The 19,705-nt window shown below is 42.4% G+C and overlaps 1 protein-coding gene across 28 annotated transcripts in view; it reads left to right on the forward strand.

Moving 5' to 3' along the window:
* TCF4 (transcription factor 4) overlaps positions 1-19,705 on the forward strand; it is a 361,238-nt gene that overhangs the window by 183,159 nt on the left and 158,374 nt on the right. The gene's annotated exons all lie outside the window — the stretch shown is intronic.

Consider the following 19,705-nt stretch of genomic DNA (forward strand, 5'->3'; position numbering starts at 1 on the left):
AGGGATAGACACGTGGCTTTTTAAAAAGCAGGTATTTCAGCCAAAAAACAAAAGCTGGCGGGTTCTTTATTAAGTTGTTTTCATCATAAATAGTCATGGGGCAATATGAATTCATTAGTGCATTTCCACATAAAATTATCAGAGATAAACATGGTAACTTTTTCAGACTTTTGAAATTGTATAGAAAATGAACCAATAGACAAAGCAAAGCGGCCAAATGGACTTTTTTTAGTGCTCACTAAATATGGCAAAACTAATTTAAATCAAATTGGGGTACGGAAATCACACCCAGGCTTAAAATGTTCTTGCCAAATTGCAACCTCATACTACTTTTACTGGCAGAGAAAATAAAATTTATAATGGAAAGTCTGACAGAAATGAAAATTAGCGGAAATAAAGTTTTTCACAAGATAGTCCAACCTTAATACGATAACCAATAGCTAATACCTCATTGGCATCGCTGCAGATGACAAAAGGAAAAAAAAATGTCATTTGCTTTTGACCTCTTTTGCTGCTTGGAATAGGATGTTTGGCGATTGCAAACTTTTTTATCTTGCCGAGATCTTCTGTTTTTGAATGAGATGATGATGTCAACACAAGTGATTGTTATTAAGGCAGAAGTTTTCCCCTTAAATGGAAGTTCAGGATGGATTATCAGGAATTGTTTGTCTTTTCTTTTTTGGGATATACCCCAAGTCTAAAGCAATGGTTTCATTATTAGTATCTCCTGGACAAGATGTGTGTTTGGGGTGTGTGTGTGTGTGTGTGTGTGCACGTGCGTGCGTGCTCACATGTACTATGTGGAAAACTGGGCCCTATCTGAGACCAATGAAATTAGAATCTTATGAATTGGACCTTTGCTTTTCTGACAGTTCCCCAGGCGATTGTATTGTGCAGGTAGGTTTGATAATTTCCTAGAATGTTCTATAGGAATATGTTCTAAAGACATGTTCAAAAGCTGGTATTGTCACTGACCTTGAAAAAGCTTTTAGACTTCTTGCCTTAATTTGATTACTCAAGACGTGGAGATACTCTGTGTATGCACTTCATTGAAAAGGCAGTAAAAATTAGTGATTTACTGAAAATCAGGAGGATGCTTTGAAGTCTTTATACAGAATTCTGCAACTGAACGTCCCAGCCCCTATCTTGTTTGCTCTAGTGAAGTCCAAGGCTTTAACCTCATCCACATTCTTTCTCTTTCTCAGCAAGTAATCAAATAGGACTATGCTGATAAAGTTATTTGATGTTGAGATCTTAAAACGATGGAATTTAAGAATTAGCCTTAATCTCAGATACTTCTGTTAAATTCCAGAAACTTTGACACTGTGTAGAAAATGGGTCTTCTCTGTATGAAATTTGATTTGCCCACAGACCTCTTGGTTTGGGGTTCATTGAAAGTAAGCATGATAGTCGGTTCTGAAATGAATTACGCATTCAAGAATTTTTTTCTTTTAATTATTTTTAGTTTTGATACAAGAAGAGTTACAAATGACCTAATTCTAAAACTCGTGGCTCCTCTAATTTTTCCTTACCTGAAGTTAAAATAGGATGTAAGCAAAGAAGGCACGAAATCCTTTATCCCTTCTTAGGAAAATGGCTTCTTAGGTCTTGTGGAGGCAGAAATGCATCCTGTCTTTCTCATTGGACGTTACACTGAAACGTTCGTTCGTGGGGGGCCAGCGGATCCGCCCGGGGCCAGTGCATTCTTCCCGGGACCCTCCTCCGTCCCCGTACCGGGCCCCGTGCTCTCGCCTTAGCGCTGCGCGGCCCCCTTACAAGGCTTCTGGAATTTGCCAGTACCGCGGCTCGTTTCCTGCTGGTTTCCACCAAGACTCCTGGGCAGGGCCGGGACGCCTGACCTTGCGCCAGGTGGACTGTGCCCGGCGGGCGGGGAGTGGATCCCCTACTGCTTATTCCCCAGCACCTCGGTTAGGATCCCTTGGGAGGGGGAGGCCTGTATGGCCATGTATGGGAGCCAGAGGGTCAGCGCTGTCTTCCCACCTACAAAACCGAGAAAATCACTTGGGAGTCGCCCTCCCAACACGCTGTTCAGGCCCCGAGGGCCACAGAGGTCACGTCGTGGAGAGTCGCTCATCCCCAGCTTCAGGCCCTCACGACCAGCCTGGTGGTGGGCTCAGCGTTCGAGGCCTGAGCCTTCTGGAAGGAGGCGATGAGGGGATCCATGCTCTGCGTTTGCGGTGGGCACGTTACTGGGGCCACGGGTCAGAAGCAGGTCCCGTCCTTCCCGAGGGTGCTGGCGAGGACACAGGGACGAAGTATTTAAAATCGTGACGACTCCCGACTTCGCAGGGCCTGCGTTTGCCCTGTGGATGCCCTCCCGGCTCTGCCCCGAGCAGTTTCTCAGGCACCGGCTTGTTGGCTTGGGGGGCACTGCTGTGGGTGCACCTCTTGCCCAACAGCCACCCCAACACTCGCCAAAGGGGACACTGGAGCCATTCTTGCCGTGTATTGGTAAATAGATATTTATTGGCCCTCAAGGGATGCATGAGGTACTAAGGAGGAAAACAAAGGGAAGCTCTTGCCTACTTCCCCTTCAGCCCCCCACGAGCAGCTTTATGGATAGCAGCGGAGACGATCAAGCTCCACTTATTTAATTATAACATTTTTTAGAAATCTCACATAGTATATATTTTCAAGTACTCCGAGAAGTTGAAAAAAATAAGAAACTGCAGTGCCATATAACCACCACTTAACCAGTTGCTGATTTTCGTCGTATTTGCTTCATGTGTATAAATACACATATACATTTTTCAGTGAACCATTTTTAAGTGGCAGCCCTAATAAGATTTCACCTCTGTATTTCTCAGCGTGTGTCTTTTAAAAATTTAAACACTTAGCCATTGAAATAAAATAGTTATCACCCTTCAAGAAAATAACCATAGTTTCCTAATCTAATGCCCTATTTGTATTCAGATTTCTTAAATTGTCCCCCCATGAAAATGTCCTCCGTAGCTTTTTTCTTCTTTTTTTTTTTCCCAGTCATTGCATTCATGTGTGGTATTTAGTTCCTATGTCTCTTTATGATTTCTTTTAAACTAGAGCAATTCCTGTATTTTTTTTAAAATATTTACTTTAAAGGCATCAGGCCCATTGTCTTGAAAAATACTCTCCCCTCTAGAATTTGCTCAGATTATTTCTTTGTGGTGCAGTTTAATTTGTTGAATTAGGTCTAAAGGTTTCCTCATATGGATGTTGCACATTTTTGGCCCGAATATTTCATAGGTGAAGCTATGCGCTTCATACTGCATTCCATCGGGAGGCATATAATGTCAAGTTTTGTTGCTACTGATGATGCTAACTTTAATCACTTGGTGAAAGTGGAGACCCCCAGATCTTTCTGTTGTGAAGAAACCTTTCCCTTTTTGCAATCGGTAAACAATCTTTGTGTTGATACATTAGCACTGGGCAAATATCCCAGTTCTTCAATAGTCTTTGACCTGATATAGTTTTAGCACACATTGATAATGCTTGCCTGTACTAGAGGCTTTTGAACTAGTGATTAAAAAAAAAAAGCCCAAAAACAAAAAAACTCCATCAGTCCGTCTACATTTATAGCTGACATTCTTCTGCAAAAGCTTCCTTTCATTGTTCGTATTTTAGCTCTGGTAATTTAAGCACTTCATACATAGACAAATAAATGTCAATAATCCTTGTGTTAAATATGGAACTGGAAGGCACTGGGAGCATTAAAGCAGTCTTGAAATCTCATGAGGTATATTGATAAAAAAATAGTTATGGCTCAGGCTAAAGTTCAGAGAAGCTTAAATCGTAGAAGGAAGGAGGTAATTATAGGTAATGTCTCCTTGCAAACTAAGCTCTAGTATTCTTTTGCTGAAATTTGGGACCTTATGACAATCTCTGTCCCTAGTTGTTAGGTTAATCTTGTCATAAGCACTGGAGTTTCCCTAGATTCTCATATTGCCCCCTCTGTGCTCTAGTAATTAGTCTTAACAACCTCACAAGGTTGACCATCAGTGGCTGACCCATGGAGTCTGGTAGGCAGCTGTGTTGCTCAGAGTTGCTCTATGGAGGGTCATTAAGATAGGAGGTGTGGCCCCCAACCCCCCGAGTCCTTCCACAACTGGGATGTGACTGGTACGTGGGTGTCAAAACGAATGGATTTCCAAATGTTAGTGTGGCCTCAATCTAGAGGAAGCCTGGGAACTTAATATTAGGTGTCAGGATAAACCTCTCTGGTGATGATTATGTCCTCGTTTAATAATTAAGAAAATGAAGCCCAAAGAAGGAAAGCGAGCCGGCCTAAGGCCACGGCCCAAGTAAGCCCCACGGCCAGATTTTGAGCTCTAAAATGTCCAATTTTAGAGCCAGTGCTCTTCCAACATGGGTTCCCTACTGCTCCAACCCACGCTGAGGTTGCTAGGCTGAAAGATCCGTATTACAGCCTACCTGGAAAACCACTTTTGGAAGATTCCAGGCCCACTGGAGAGTCTGGGCCTGACATGGTACCTGGAACAGTAGCTGCCCTCCGGTGTGTTCAGCGTGTGCTGGAACTCCGGGCACTGGGATGGGAGTGGGGGGGCAGAGGGCGGAGCTCCCCCCCACCCCCCCCACCCCCCGGCTCCTGACTGCGGGGCCCGTTGCTGCCGGTATTGTTCCTAGATGAACCACACGTGTCTGTGTGCACGGCCCCTTCTGCAGTACCCTCAGTGCAAGTCCATTAAAACCAATAAAGATTCCCCGTGAAGAGGCTGGGGTAAAGTATGCCAGTTCACATTTTAGCAAGAGCGTGAACACTTTCTTAAAAATGTATAGATCGTATTTGGGCCTTGCTTTTTGTGCATTGCAAGCAGGGTATGGTGTGCTATGACATGAATTTAGATTCTTCCTAGGTCAAATTATTTTTCCAAAACTATAAGAACTGCATACAGGGAGATGCTGAAGCCAGACCTTTCGCAGGCTTTTAAATGTGACCCCCTCATATTTTTATTACGACGCTTAACTCGCTTGCAAAGTATATGAAATGACATATGTGTTAGAAGCATAGGCAAGTTTTATCCGATAGTTCAGGACAGTGAGTGCATTAAAAAGACTTAAATTGCTTTGAGATGATTTATGAGACACCAAAAAAAAAAAAAAAAATAAGTCCTAATATCCAAATGGAAATATCACCAGAAACTTGGGATTAACCTCTTTTCTTCTAAAAAGTATTCAGGGTTTTTTTTAATGACCTGTAGCAATTAAGGATTCAATTCATCTTTATATTTTTGATACGTGAAGAGAAAGGGGAAGTCAGTTAATGACTAAACAATTGATTCAAATTAACACTGAGGGGTACTTGGTAAGATTTAATGTTGCAAGGTGCCTGCCCCTGGTGCAGAAATTGGTATAGCCCTGTAGCTCCTTTCCGTAAGAAAGGCAGTTATGCTCCCAACGCAGCGTCAGGAGAACTTTTCACTGTTAAATGGCAGGAGTATTTATTTACTCCTTTATCTCTGGCCATGCTTGAAGTGGTTTCATCATTAAGGAGATATCTTCTGAAACTCTTAAAACTGAGACCCCAAGTTAAAATAGTGGGAACGCTGCAAGATGCCAACAAAACCCCATAATCTTTTTAGAAATAAATACTTCAGAAAGGAAAAGATACCGAGTCTGCTGCTGGGCCTGATATGGTAACCTGCTTAGAATTGAGTCTCATCCTTTGAAAAAGTATGTGTGTGTCCTGGGTGTTTATGTGGATTCCTTTACATATACCTTCTCTCACAGATAAACTAAACTGAGCTTCCTGGAGCATGGACCTTTTATGTTCAGTGTGTTATGTATTATCTACTAGAAGTAGTTTCTTGGGAGAAGAAACCCCGCAAGAATACATAGTCGCATTTGCTTCAGCATTTCTAATGCAGAAATGTCTTTTCACGGGATGGCACTCATTTTGGGGCTTAATAAAGGGAAAAGTCAAATTGTAGTGGGATAGCATCCTTGGCCTGGCACTTGCCCCGATTTTGTTGAATGGAATATACTGTCACTGCTTAATTCTTAGGGTACTTAATGAAATCTGTATATTCCTTGATTTCATTACCCTCTCCTCTCAGAAGACATCTTCCAGTGAGGGCTTTCTAGGACATTTGAAAGCAAAATACTAGATATATCTTATTTCCAGCCTACCTCAGATTCACACTACACGCTTGTGTGAATTTGGGACAATGACAATTCAGTGATAAGAAGGTAATTAGGGAGAAGATCAGTGAGGTTTTCAAGAAGTGACCATTCCCTCGGGCTCTGGATGTGGGGGTCCCCTATGTGTCGGGGTTTGACCGTGCATGCACACAGAATAATCCGAGCTCATTTGTACAGTGATAATGAACAGCAGGGCACTGAATCTTTTCAGTTTTATTGGTATTGTATACAGTAAGTTATTAAATTTCATCTCTGTAATACACCTGCAGTAAAATAACAAAACATTGCTGCACTTAAGGAACATGTGTGTGTGGTACAATGCCCTCCCCCATCATTTCAGCACCCCCCCAACAGCTGCTTACAGATTTCAAGATCCATTGTATATATTCCCTTGAGCCCACCTCTAATAATCGAGACACATCTGCCATTGCAGTATTATAGGCATATGTAGTTTTATTGAAAACTATACCTGTAAAAAAATTAAATAACTCCTACCTCAATTAAATTGGCAAGCTACCTTTTGCAAAGATCATATTGCAGACCTCCTGAGACCCAGGGAGTTCATTTTATTCTTATATTACAAATCACTAAATATGTTTTTTTTTATTTAGCCAAGTAGCTTGCTTTTCTCATACTTTGATAATAAGTCACTTTCATCTCTTCTCACTTTTGTTTTCCCTTTACCCTCATCTTCAAATATAAAACAAAAACAAAAACCATGTAGGTTGTATGAAGGAAGCCTGAGAACCTCACTGCAGTAAATGCAGGATACGTAAAGTCAAAGGGAAAGGACCCAGCATGTAGATTTACCTCTTAAGTGATTTTTCAGTAGACATAAAAGGCTACGAAATCAGGATCGAGATCTCAACTGAAACCTTATGCTTTGAGAGAGATGTTCACAATCTTTCTAGAGATCAATCTGATCACCATAAGTGCAGAAAAGGCAATAGTTAACGAAGAGGGAATGAGTTATGAGATCATACAAAGTATATGTAGGTGATTAGATTATGTTCCTTACCTTCACATTTACATTTTTTTTGAAGATTGGATCAATAATAAATGTCTGTAAAATAATTGCTACCCAGACGGGAATAAAACAGGTATGCAGGACATCTCTATGATAATTCGTAGTGAATTCATCATGCCACAAGAACAATGATTTAGCCAAGAAGAAAAGTTTGCCAACTTGCTTGATATTGACGGAGAAAATTCTAAAAACAAGATACCCACCACAGGAATAGGAAGAAAACCACATACCATTTTAGGAGAATGTGAAGGTTTCTCATTGCATAGTTCCTTAGAGAGAAAGAATGTTTTGTGCTATTGAAAGGGCAGTGTGGGAATGGACTGAGGGAATGAGGCATGGATGCCTGTTCCTCAAGTGAGCGCAGACTTGGAAAATAGATCCTCTGATGACAGTTGGAAAGTGGATGGTTTCCCAGGAAGGAGTCCCCGATAAATAGTGATTGTTGCTGTAGCGGAGGAAGAGAATTAAGCAGCCTGATTGATCACCGGGTCAGGATTAAACATAGTTGCATGCTTAAATGATGAATTTTCTTTTTTGATAAGACTGTTGATAAAAACTAGTGGCCATTTGGTTCCACTGGGGGTTGCCTGTGCCTGTACGATTATGCTTAGTCTCTGACCAGTGAGGGTATTTTCTGCCCCTCTCATGGTTCACAGAGATTCAGTTTTGTGGGGATAAAAAGCCAAGTCTGAGGGGCGCCCGGCTGGCTCAGTTGGTAGAGCATTCAGCCTTTTGATCTCTGGTCATGAGTTCGAGCTCCATGTTGGGCATGGAGATCATTAAAAAAAAAAAAAAAAAAAAAAAAAGAAGGCTAAGTCCTAGATGGAGTCATTGTTTACAAGTTGGGTCCAAAAACCCAAGAGAATCAAAATTCAAGATCTTAGAAGGTTTTCAACCTTGTGGGTTTTTTTTTTTTTATAGAAAAATACATCATAAATTCTAAACAAACTTTTTGAACACAACTCAGGCACAAGTTGGGGAATACTACTTAACCGAGGCCATACTACTCCTTTGAAACCTGACCCATTGAACTTCCTTCTCCTGGATGTGACTACGTCCTGTGGAAATGTCTCTTACCAGTACTTTTGAACTAGGACGTCAGTTTGTCACGCTGAGCTCTGCCACTCAGAACTGTCCTGTGTAGAGTTCCTGGTCCGACACGACAACAGCAGTGGTAGAGGATGTGCTATGGCCAATGACATGTGGCAAAGAGGAGTGTCAACAGCTGCTCCTACTCTGCCATAGTCCCTCACGGAGTCCTGCATCTCGACCACTAGGCTGTCTCAACCAAAGAGAAGGCACTAATATAGGGACCTATACCTCTCAGTCCTACTTGGGAAATCTTACCAAGTAAGATTTGCTTGCATTTGTTTCCAGAGTACAAGTCCTGGGTGTCATTTTGTCCATGAAAAGAATATATTTAAGTTTAGGGTTTTATTTGTGGGGGAAGGGATTATTCTTGGATTTATTTCTAGGAGAACTTGTTCTCCCTTCCCTTTGCAGATAACACATACACCCCATCGTTCCTAGACTCCAGACTGCCTCCATTTCATACTTCATTACAAAGCAGGTTTTCATCCCATTGTATCCTAGGTAACTGTACCATCCTTAAAATTTCATAGTGTGCCTTCAGAAACTCAGATGTCAAGATTGGAGGCTCCTGTGGAGTTCTAGTCAATAGGTCTCCCTTAGTTACCTGGTCCAAATCATTTTATCTGTGTTCTAGATATTTATAGATATTGCTGTAGAAATAGAATGCAGACGTACTAATCAGCTCTGTAGAACCTCAGCCAGTAATTAAGAACATTCCAGAATGCTCCATAATAATTTATTCTACCACACCTTGATTTGGGTGTTCAGTAAATATTTATTAGGAAATAGCACCCTATTCCCCCACCCCCACCCCACTCGACCCCAGAAGGCCACGATCTCACACTACCTTGGTAGAGGGTTTGAGCTAATAGTACCGTCATCTGATTGGAGGCTCTAATGCATAATTTCCCAAATTCGTATTCTTGCACTTATTTAGATCTGCTTTTCAAAGGGCTAGAGTAAAATGTGGCAGTCAAGGTCAAATGTGCTTTTGACTTTGAATTTTATTGATTGAATTTCCCCTCAAGATGAGTCCTTCCTCTGTGTTGGCTTGGTGACTGACCTCCAGGTGCCAGCAGAGACTACTATCTCCCCTTCCCCCCAGAAGCCCTCAGTTTTCAGATTTCATGGGTCCTGCTTCCTGTACCAATAAATCGCCCCATCCTGCACACTCCCCAGTCAGCACTCTTGCTGTCTCTACTGCTCTACTTCCCTCCATCCCCACCTTCTCCCTCACATGGCAGCTGGAGTGGTTTTCTCCACAAAACCCTGATGCCTTTACACCCTTGCTTCACCTCCCTTCCTGGCTTCAGGGGCCCATCCTTAGCATGATGTACGGACTCTTGATAGCCTGGTCCTTGTCTTGGCCTCCAGCCTTGTCCTTCACACTCACTCACATCTGTTCCAGCCATACTGAGCTGTTTGCAGTTCCCTTCAGGGCTCTTTCATAATTCTATCTTGTCTTTACAAGAGCCCTACCATTGGCCTGGAATATCTTCATCCTGTTTCCCCTTCATTTTACCAGACAACTCATGCTGTTCATCCAAGATTGAGTTCATGCATTGTTTCTTCTGGGGACCCTCGGTGTTATACCCAGGCCAGAATGAGGGGCTCTCCTCTGTGCACAGGTAGCCACTGGTGCACTTCTTTCTCCTGACAGTTGTCACACTCTGCACAGCCAGAAAAGCCCAGGGAGCAGGGCTGTCATCTGTATCCCCAGTGCCTAGCAGAGGACACTCAGTGAGTGTTTGCTCAAGTGTCAGTGGATAGATGAGTAAGTGAATAAACGAACCAACGAAAAGTAAATTCTAGAGCTTGTGAGCAAATCACTTACATTTAAGCAAATTCCATGCAAGTTTCTTGTCTTAATCATGCCAGTGACCCCAGTGAGGTAGGGACTATTTTCGATTCCCATTTTATTGATAACAAAACAGAAACACTCAGAGTAATTTTGTCAGTATTAATAGCAGGTGACGGAGATGAAACTAGGGGACAAAGTCCTTTGTCTCCAGATTTATCATTTTCCCTAATCACTTCTTTATTTCTAGATAAAGTTGGTGACCCTTTTTGTCAGAGTAAAGAGCCCACAGAGGCTTCTCATAGATGGTTCCCACTTTCTTTTCACTGTTAGCTTAGGTATCATCCAGTTTAGAGCCCTGGGACCTCTCTCTGTGTCAGTGAGAAAGGCTGCATTTCAAAGAGGGTATGATGAACCTGGCAATCTCTATATCCAGAGCATTGTCTTTAGAGAGCCACAAAAGAGAGTATTTTGGATGTTTCCCATAAGTAACTACAAATTGTACACAACGTGGTGCATAATTCCTGCAGTATCATTGCCCTGTCGGTGGTAGTCACTCTGCTCCGCTGGTGGAAGGACCACCGTGCACCTGAGCACGGCAAGACCTTGAAGCGCAGGGGCGAAGTGCACTGCCAACTGCCTCTTGTCCCCCACATTTCCTCCTTCATCCTCTGGGGGGTACATCTTGCTTGACAGAGGCTGGATAGGAACAGAGAAGAAGTGGTTGAGCCGAGTAGATCATGATCTGCTTCTTCACATTTCCTTCACAGGATTCTTTTTCTTATGACCTTGAGATAGGGCATGAAAAAAAAAAAAAAAACTAACAACGATAATGAGTTTAACTTGCATTTATGTTATTGAAGCCTTAAGGATAGAATGCCAGAGTAAGAAAGGTGCCTAATATTGCTTTGCAGCAGATGGGAAACTAAAGCTCAGGGATGTTGTGAGACTCGTCAGCACCACACAGCAGACCTCACTCATAGAGACACACCCAGAATGGTTAAAACTTCAGTAGCATGTGGCATTGAGATTTTTCCTTGATGTCTCTGTGGCCTTTTTCTTCCAGAGAACTTAGGGCTACTCCAGACCATGAAGTAATAACCAGTAGCAGCTGGAGGTACATCCTGAAGAAATTTCTAGACGAGTATCCCTTTGTTCAACGACCGCTGAATTGCACCATCACAGAGCCAGAGGGTGTAGTTTGCTTGTAAATACTGAGCTTTTGAAATGTCACTGTAACATTGGAGAAATGTTGTCTCAGAAGGTTGCCAAAGTGACAGTATCCTGACATTGTAAATACCAGCCAACACGAGCGCTCATAAATGACAGGAATAAAATATATTTGACTAAATCCATAATAATCACTGATAACACTGTTTACCCTCAATGACCAGGAGCTGTGAACTTGGATAAAAAGCACATGTGTGCAGATATCATTAATGTGTCTGAGCCTCTAGCCATTCCAGAGTATTTTGATGGAAAAGCTCCCTAAATATGTAAAAGCTTTACAATAACTAAGAAGCAAGTGTGCAAGATAGGGTGTCAGGCAGCCCTAATGGAACCGGAGAGAGTCCTGAGTATCTTCAGCACCCCGGACGACTGATAAGGCCCCCATTGTTCTGGTCCGAACCAAACCATGAGCCAGGCAAGCAGGCCAGTCAATACGCTATTTTCCATAGATGTGATTCCTAGAAGGTCCATTTGCCACGAGCGAGAGCTCACATGCAGGCCATGTCCTCGGGAGAAAGAAAACGTGGAGATTAAAAGCCTCCGAGCAACAAAGGCAGGATTTCCCTGAGAACCTGAACCATACTTCCACTTGAGAGGGATGGCAAGCTGGCCAAACCTCCCTCCAGTCTTCTTCTTTAAAAAAAAAAAAAAAAAAAAATTTATTGTATTTATTCACAAGAGACACAGAGAGAGAGAGGCAGAGACACAGGCAGAGGGAGAAGCAGGCCCCATGCAGGGAGCCTGATGTGGGACTCGATCATGGGACTCTGGGATCACGCCCTGGGCCAAAGGTAGGCGCCCAACTGCTGAGCCACCCAGTGCCCCCTTCCCTCCAGTCTTAATATTTCTATAGCCTGGGCTTCTTTCTGAGTAATGACTTCCTCCTCTGTAGAAATGATTGCCTCCTTTCCCCTTCTGTTTTAGCATAAAAATGGGTATTAGGGTCTCTGAGTGGATACGTGCAAGGTCGCAAGCCAGTGTCCCGTCCCCTTAGCCCCTGCCGTGTGGCTGTTCTCTGTGCTCCAAGCGCCTCTTGTCTGGGTGCCCATCTCCAGGAATGCTCTGGGTCAGTGGGGGCTGCATGGCAGGAGGATGGCCCCTTGGGCTGTTTCATCTCTTGGTGAAAGAGATGGGGGAGTGGCAAGTCGGTCCCAGGAGCTGCTCCCGCCACCCCTCCGAAGCTGGGGCGACATGGGGTGGCCTTGAACGACCTCCTTGGTTTTGTGTGTGCAAAATACTTGGTCTTTTGCCTTGACAGACTCCTGTATTGTTTGATTTTTTTTTTTTTACAGTAAGCATTGCTTTCATAGCTAAAAATAAAAGACGGCATTCAATATTAGAAATATTCAGTGCTGATGAGATTTGGGAAAAGCTACAAAATAACACATTGCAAATTGATGCTCGACCAAGAAATTACGGGCGATTGTGCTTCTTGGATTTTTGAGTTTAGGAGAGAATTCATAAGAGGGGAAAATCTTTGAATCAGAACGTGCCCATTTTGGCATTAGCTGGAATAGTGGTGAAGAGTGTGAAATGATTGGAGTGGCCAAGGCTTTGCAATGTTGGTATATTCTGGTGTCCGTGAGTGGGGTCTGTGTGGATGATAATACAGCTTTAAAGGAGTAGGAGCGGAGGAGGGAGCAGAAAGACCCCAAGTCCTTAGGAGCTCAGTGATTGGCCAGGTGTCCTGGTGACCCGCAACGTAGCCAGTGGGGATTCCTGGTTGGGGACCCAGTTTCTTTTTTTTTTTTTTTTTAATTTTTATTTATTTATGATAGTCACAGAGAGAGAGAGAGAGAGGCAGAGACACAGGCAGAGGGAGAAGCAGGCTCCATGCACCGGGAGCCCGATGTGGGATTCGATCCCAGGTCTCCAGGATCGCGCCCTGGGCCAAAGGCAGGCGCCAAACCGCTGTGCCACCCAGGGATCCCGGGGACCCAGTTTCTTGAGATACCTACAGCTGGCAGGAGGCAGGGCCTGCTGTTTTGGTTTGACTCAAGAGGTGTAGGTATAGGTGTTGGTGTTGGTGTTGGAGAAGCGGTGGCTGGTCTCAGGCTCTGTCCTGGCACTGCTCCTTCTTGTGGGTCATGAATGCAGAGATTGAATGGCTTCTTACATTTCTCGTAAAGAAAGACAGCTTTGTCCTCCAGAGATGAGCTAGAAGGCAGCGGCCATGAGGACATCCCGCCTCTCGGGGACCCTGCTGTGTGATGGTCCCATTGCCTGTTCACTGGGCTTTGGTGGTGATAAGTTCCTCCAAGTGGGTCAGAGCTGAACCAGAGCTGGAAAGGCCTTGTAGTCAGACCTTTTCTCTCGACTCTTGAAGGACGCGTATCCCCAATATCTACTCATTCCACCTCTCCTTTTCACTCTTCAATGATTAAAAAAGTATATTTTAGAAAAACCTTTGGGGGTGTTACTTTAGGCCTGGCAGGCAGATTGGACTCTTCTTTGGGATAGCTGAAGAAGAAGAGCTGAATAAACGTGGCCAGGGTACATGGTGGATGGGGGCGATCTTGGTTACATTGGGGTCAATTTCAGTGAAGCTGTATTTTGTTAAAATTCCTCTTTATCTACAATGGACTTCTGGTGTTTTGACTTCTGCAATGCAGGTGGACAGCCACAGATTTGACTCTGTATCCACTTTGGTTACTGGCCCTGTTTTTCTTCCTGAATCCTCTGCTTCCAACCAGCTGCTCTTGTAAAAACCAAAGAGAAGTAAAAGAGAGGGGGGGAGGGTGGGAGGGAGGGAGGGAGGGAGAGAGAGACAGAGAGAGAGAGAGATTAAGTGGGAGAGAAAGAGAGAGGGGGAGAGAGGTATTTTTATTATCAGCGGGTAAAAATACCTGTCTGGCTCATAAGGTAGCTCCTTAGTGAATTTAGCATTTAATTATTAGTTTAGAGGGGATATCTTTGAGCTTAAGAGTTAGCTAATTAAGAAAATAAGTGTAAGATTTGGGGAACTCACTTTTCTGCTCTCTGGGTCCCCTGAGTTTCTCCCTTCATCCCTGCTTTCAGATTCACTCCAACCTCAGGCACCCCCCCCCAAGCCCCCTCCCAGCATTTAAGTATTAAAGCTCAGAATTACGGTTTCCTCTTTGAAGCTCTTCCCCAAATTGCCCCCTGGTGGTTAGAGGGGAGAAAGACAAGATGAAGGATGGGGGGTTGGGGGGAAGGTGGATCATTTTGCCTCTTCGTGTCCAATACATTTTTCTCTTTATGTATAATGGGTATGAATATAATTCAGTCTCAGTGTAAACGAGCCCTCGGTAGGTGAGTGTGTCACTGCATTTCCTTTTGGGTCATTGCGCGGCAGAGATTTCTCTCCCTATCCTTGTTGCAGTTTTCTTTTGGTCTCATTTTTGTTTCTACAGATTGTATTGACCAGAGCTTCTGTAACAGTACTAATAACACTGGAGTGAGTGACTGAGAGACACACACACACACACAAGACTAACAGGATAGTCGAAGACTGTACATGCTGTCACTTCATGTGCTGGTGTGAGCAGCGCTGGGAAGGGCTGTGATTTTATAGGCAAGCTGATTAGCCAAGCACTTGTCACCTCCATTGCTGCTCATTGGCCTAGTGAGTGTGAGCTTGCCATCTCATTGACAGCTGTCTGTTGTCAGAGGGCCATCTTTTCTCCTTTTCAGTTTGACTGAACACAACAGAGACATCTGCAGAGCTCTTTGCAGCTCTGACAGTGTTGCCCTGCCTGCCAGCCCTCTCACTCAGAAGGCAGCATAATTGAAGAGCTCAGGAAAGAATATTAACCCATTGACCATCTTGGTTTGGGATATTTTGGCAAAAAAATAGGTCTCTTTTTGAGGTGTCCGCAAGTCTGTCTAGATAGAGGAAGACATGAGATCCAGTGTCATGATGAATTAGACTAGGAGAGTGTGAAACATCTTCGTAGTAATTGGCCGTGGGATGGCAGTCGATCTGAGTATATGAAGGATGAGGGGTTCGTTTTCAGGGCAGACCAGTATTGCATGGTGGGGTTAGCCAGAAGAGGGGCATATCTCAATCAGAGGACCTCACCATTAGTGTGTTCTTCAAACATGATAATGGGACATTTGACTTGTGGAACAACAGTAGTCCTTGGGATATGTGTGCTGTTGGGTGAGGTGTTGCTCTTTTCCTTTTCAAGCCAAATTGGACACTGCCTTCTTTGGCACAGATTCCAGAGTCTCCATGAGTTCATAGCCCCTGTATTTGATGCAGCATGTCACTAACCCTATAGAACCATGGACTGCCTCTCTAGGATGTTACTTAAATAAACAAACCTAGAGATACCATGTTGGACTTATGCGATGGGGAAATAGTTTAAATTTTTATACAGGTTTCAGCAGGGGAGTTTGAATGTTTAATTCTTTGCTACATCATAATGTCTTTCGGTGAAGCTCTATTTAAGCATCTATTAGAGCTAGTACAGCATGTAGACATGTTGGGCTTGGTGTGGATCAAGTCACAGGGATCCGTCCTACATTTGGAGATGATTTAGTGGTATCTGAAGTTTAACAGGAGGAAGATATTTCACTGTGTTCATTTAAAAATTTATTTAGAAAGGGAAAGTGAGGGGGAATATTGAATATATTGCTTTTTACTCTTTCTTTGCTTTACAGCTCCCCTCATTCATTATTTGCAACAAGCTTTGTCTCTGAACCTGACTGAGAAAGGAAGATCTGAGAAAACTTGACTGATTTGTTTCAGACTGTCTGTACTTTTTTAAAGATTTATTTATTTTATTAGAGAGCGAGCGAGAGAGCGGTGGGGGTGGGCAGAGGGAGATGGGGAAAGAAGCAGACTTCTCGCTGACTGCGGAGCCCCATACAGGACGACTTGACCTGTGGCTCGATTCCATGACCCTGAGGTCAGGACATTAGCTGAAATCAAGGGTTGGACACTCACCAGCTGAGCCACCCAGGTGCCCCTCAGATGGTTTATACCTTAATGCTATACCAATGTGGTCCCATTTGGGGAATAATATTGGAGAAAGCGTCATTAAACAGATTGGAGAAAAAAATTTAAAAAAAAGGGGGTTGGAGAAAATTCAGAGTGGATAAGAAAGATTCTTCTGAGTTGTCATTTTAGACTAAATTAGGAATAATTGAGTAAAATATTTAGAATCAAGCAGCTCCTGGCCCTGGTGGAGGTTTGGGGTGGGGGTGGGCACATCAGATAACTGAGTTCCTATTCTGTCTCCAGCTCTAAGTGGCACCATTTGGAAGACTCCATTTCTCCCTCTGTAGTATGAAAGCTTGTCCTAGATGGTCTAGGAGATCCCTGCCGGCTCCCGGTGTCTGTGGTATCAGGGTACGGGATAAGGAAGGAGAACATACATGGAGCCCTTAGACATTTCAGAAGTATTTCACACATTCTCAAAACAGCATATATGAGGTGGCAACTCTTTGCCCTTGAAAAGAATAAGAAATACAAAAAGTATTCAAGAGATACACAGTTAGCTTCCATTAACTATTTTCTTCTTAATTTCTTTTTAGTAGAAATAAGTCATTTACCTTTAAAAAAAAAAAAGTTTAATGAAGGTGATGAGAGTGGAGAGAGAAGAGAACGTTGAGTCAAATGGGCCCCATGACTCACCTGCATAGTTGTGATCCCCCTTGGAAGATGAGAGTTTTGTCCAAGATCCTAGGAGCTCTGTGTCAAAGCCTTATGCCACAATACTCCATCGATTTTAAGACATTTTTTTTTCACATTTTAACACCTCAGAAATTTATGGTATGCCAATTTAATTGGCAACCCTTTTCTCTTTTTTGGTGGTAAATAGATAATGCTGTGTCTTACATTCAATGACATTTTATATATGATAAAATATAATTCTAAGACGGGGAAGCAAGTTTTTTTTTTACTAAGAAAGCCTAAGTGGCTTCTTTATTTTTGACTAAGGCTGCGAATGTCCTTTTCAATCACTTTGAAGAATCCGAATTGCCTTAGGAAATTAATTCATGGACAGAGCTCACCCTCACAGAACTCTGCACATAATGCCCATTTGAGGAAGGAGCCATTTCTTCTTCATGTAGAAGAAATATCCTGAAACCAATTTGACAACTTCCATTTGCCTTTTATAACATTTTCTTTTTCTAGAATTAGTTCACTTACATTGAGTCAGAAATGCCAGATACCTTCTCCGAAGGAAGGTCGAGAGTCCTTGCTAATTTCCAAGCTGAAACAGTTCCCACTTAGCCCAATACTAGTCAAGGTTGTCAGTAAATCATTTAGACTTTAATTTTTTCACAAACTTTTAGAGTTTGTTCGTACTCTCTCTAGAGATACTCTAATCCAAATTCTTATTTCACAAATGAATAAATGGGGAGTATAATAAGTCATTTGTCCAGGGTTTCCTTTAGATAGAACCTGGGGTGGCCCCATGCTCGTTTCTGACATTCTTGCCTCTAAGCTCCATAAACTGTAAAGAGAACAGGATTGGCTATAAAACAGTATTCCGAATACCTTTTGCTTGTATTTCTGGGTGTTACACTTGTATTTGTATGAATGAATATACTTGGATTCCTTTGGTTCATGTCTCTGAATATTATACTCATTTTTCTGCCTTATAGATTCATAGGTGACGTAACAAGGTACAAAAACCAAACTTACCATACACAGTTTAGCATATACTATGCTCTATGTTATAGTAGCGCTGTTTGATCATCTTTTGGTGCATTCCATGCTTGTTGAGAACACCAAAGTAGTAGGTAGCTCAGAGGCTCTCGCACAGGCCCGGTGCTCACTTAGCAAGGCTCGCGGAACAACGGTTGGTGCAGCTGATGTTACAGTGACTTACTGAGGCCTGGGCCTGGTTTTGTTATTTCTCCAAACCTGGGTGTTTTCCTCTTTGACATGTGAGTATGGATTTGTTTTTTTTTTTTTAAAACAAAAACAAAAAACAATGCCCAAAAAGAAAAAAAAAAAAAAAAAAGGAAACAAAATCCTTTAAGTTCTTTTTTTTTTCCTTTAAGTTCTTTAAATGTAAACACACTTGGAACACATTGCGTGTTACTATCATACATATTCTTAAACATTGATGTAAGTAACATTTTTAAATTTAACAGTGATTTCCCAAGACACTTCACCCTATTTGCTTCAAAACCAATGGGATGAGAAGAGAGTTGAATCTTAATTATTTATTTTTAGTCAATTACCGTGTGATTTTAAAAATGGAGGGATTTTTGTTTCAAGCCTCTCAATGAAAGAGATGTCATCATGCTAACGACTTTAATTTTTAAATTCTCTCAGCTTTTTAACTTTTAATTTGGTTTTTTCCAGCTTTATTGATGTATAATTGACAAGTAAAATTATATATATTTAGAGTATACAGCTGATGATTTGATATACATATATATTGTGAGATATTTATCATAGTTGAGTTAATTAACCACCATCACCTCACAGTTATTTTATTGTGTGTGTGTGTGTGTGTGTGTGTGTGTGTGTGGTGATCCTAAGATCTACTCTTAGGAAATTTTAAATATATAATACAGTATTTTTAACTACGGCGACATGCTATACATTAGATCCTCAGAACAGACTCATCTTATAACTGGAAGTCTGTACCCTTCGACATCTCCCTGTCTGCTCTTCCCTACACCCCACCCCTGGCAATCGCCACACTACCCTCTGCTTTCTAGGAGTTGAGCATTTTTTTAAAAGAATTGCACGTATAAATGATACCATACGCAACGTTCGTCTTTCTTCTTCTGGCTAAATATCATGCTCTCCAGACTTGTCCATATGGTTATAAATGGCAAAACTTCCTTCTTTTTTATGGCTGAATGATATTCCATTATATATGCACACATGCACATATGCACACACACTACATTTCCTTTAATTCATTCATCTGCTGGTGAGTATTTTATCTTGACTGTTATAATAATGCTGGAATGAACACTGATTTTGCTTCCTTTGAATCTATCTATACCCAGAAGTGGAACTGCTAGGTCATATGGTAGTTCTGTATTTAATTTTCTGTTTTCCATAGTGGCTGCACCAATTTACATTCCCACCAACTGTGACCAAGGGCTCCCGTTTCTCCACATTCTCTTCGACATTCGTTGTTGACTGTTCTATTGATAATACTAATGTAACAGGTGTGAGGTGCCATCTCATTGTGCTTTTGATTTGTGTTCCCTGATGGTGAGTGATGCTGAGCACCTTTTCAGGTACCCATGGCTGTTTGTATCTTCTCTGGAAAAGTGTCTATTCAGGTGCCCTGCCTGTTTTTTAATCAGATTGTTTGCTTTCTTGCTATTGAGTTGTAGGAGTTCCTTTTAGACATTAACCCCTTATGAAATGTATAGTTTGCGAATATTTTCTTCTGTTCCGTAGGTGGCCTTTTCATTTTGTTGATGGTTTCCTTTGCTGTGCAGAAATTTTTTAG

The sequence above is a fragment of the Canis lupus genome, chromosome 1 (genome assembly GCF_048164855.1).
Source record: "Canis lupus baileyi chromosome 1, mCanLup2.hap1, whole genome shotgun sequence".
NCBI classification, from domain to species: Eukaryota; Metazoa; Chordata; class Mammalia; order Carnivora; family Canidae; genus Canis; species Canis lupus.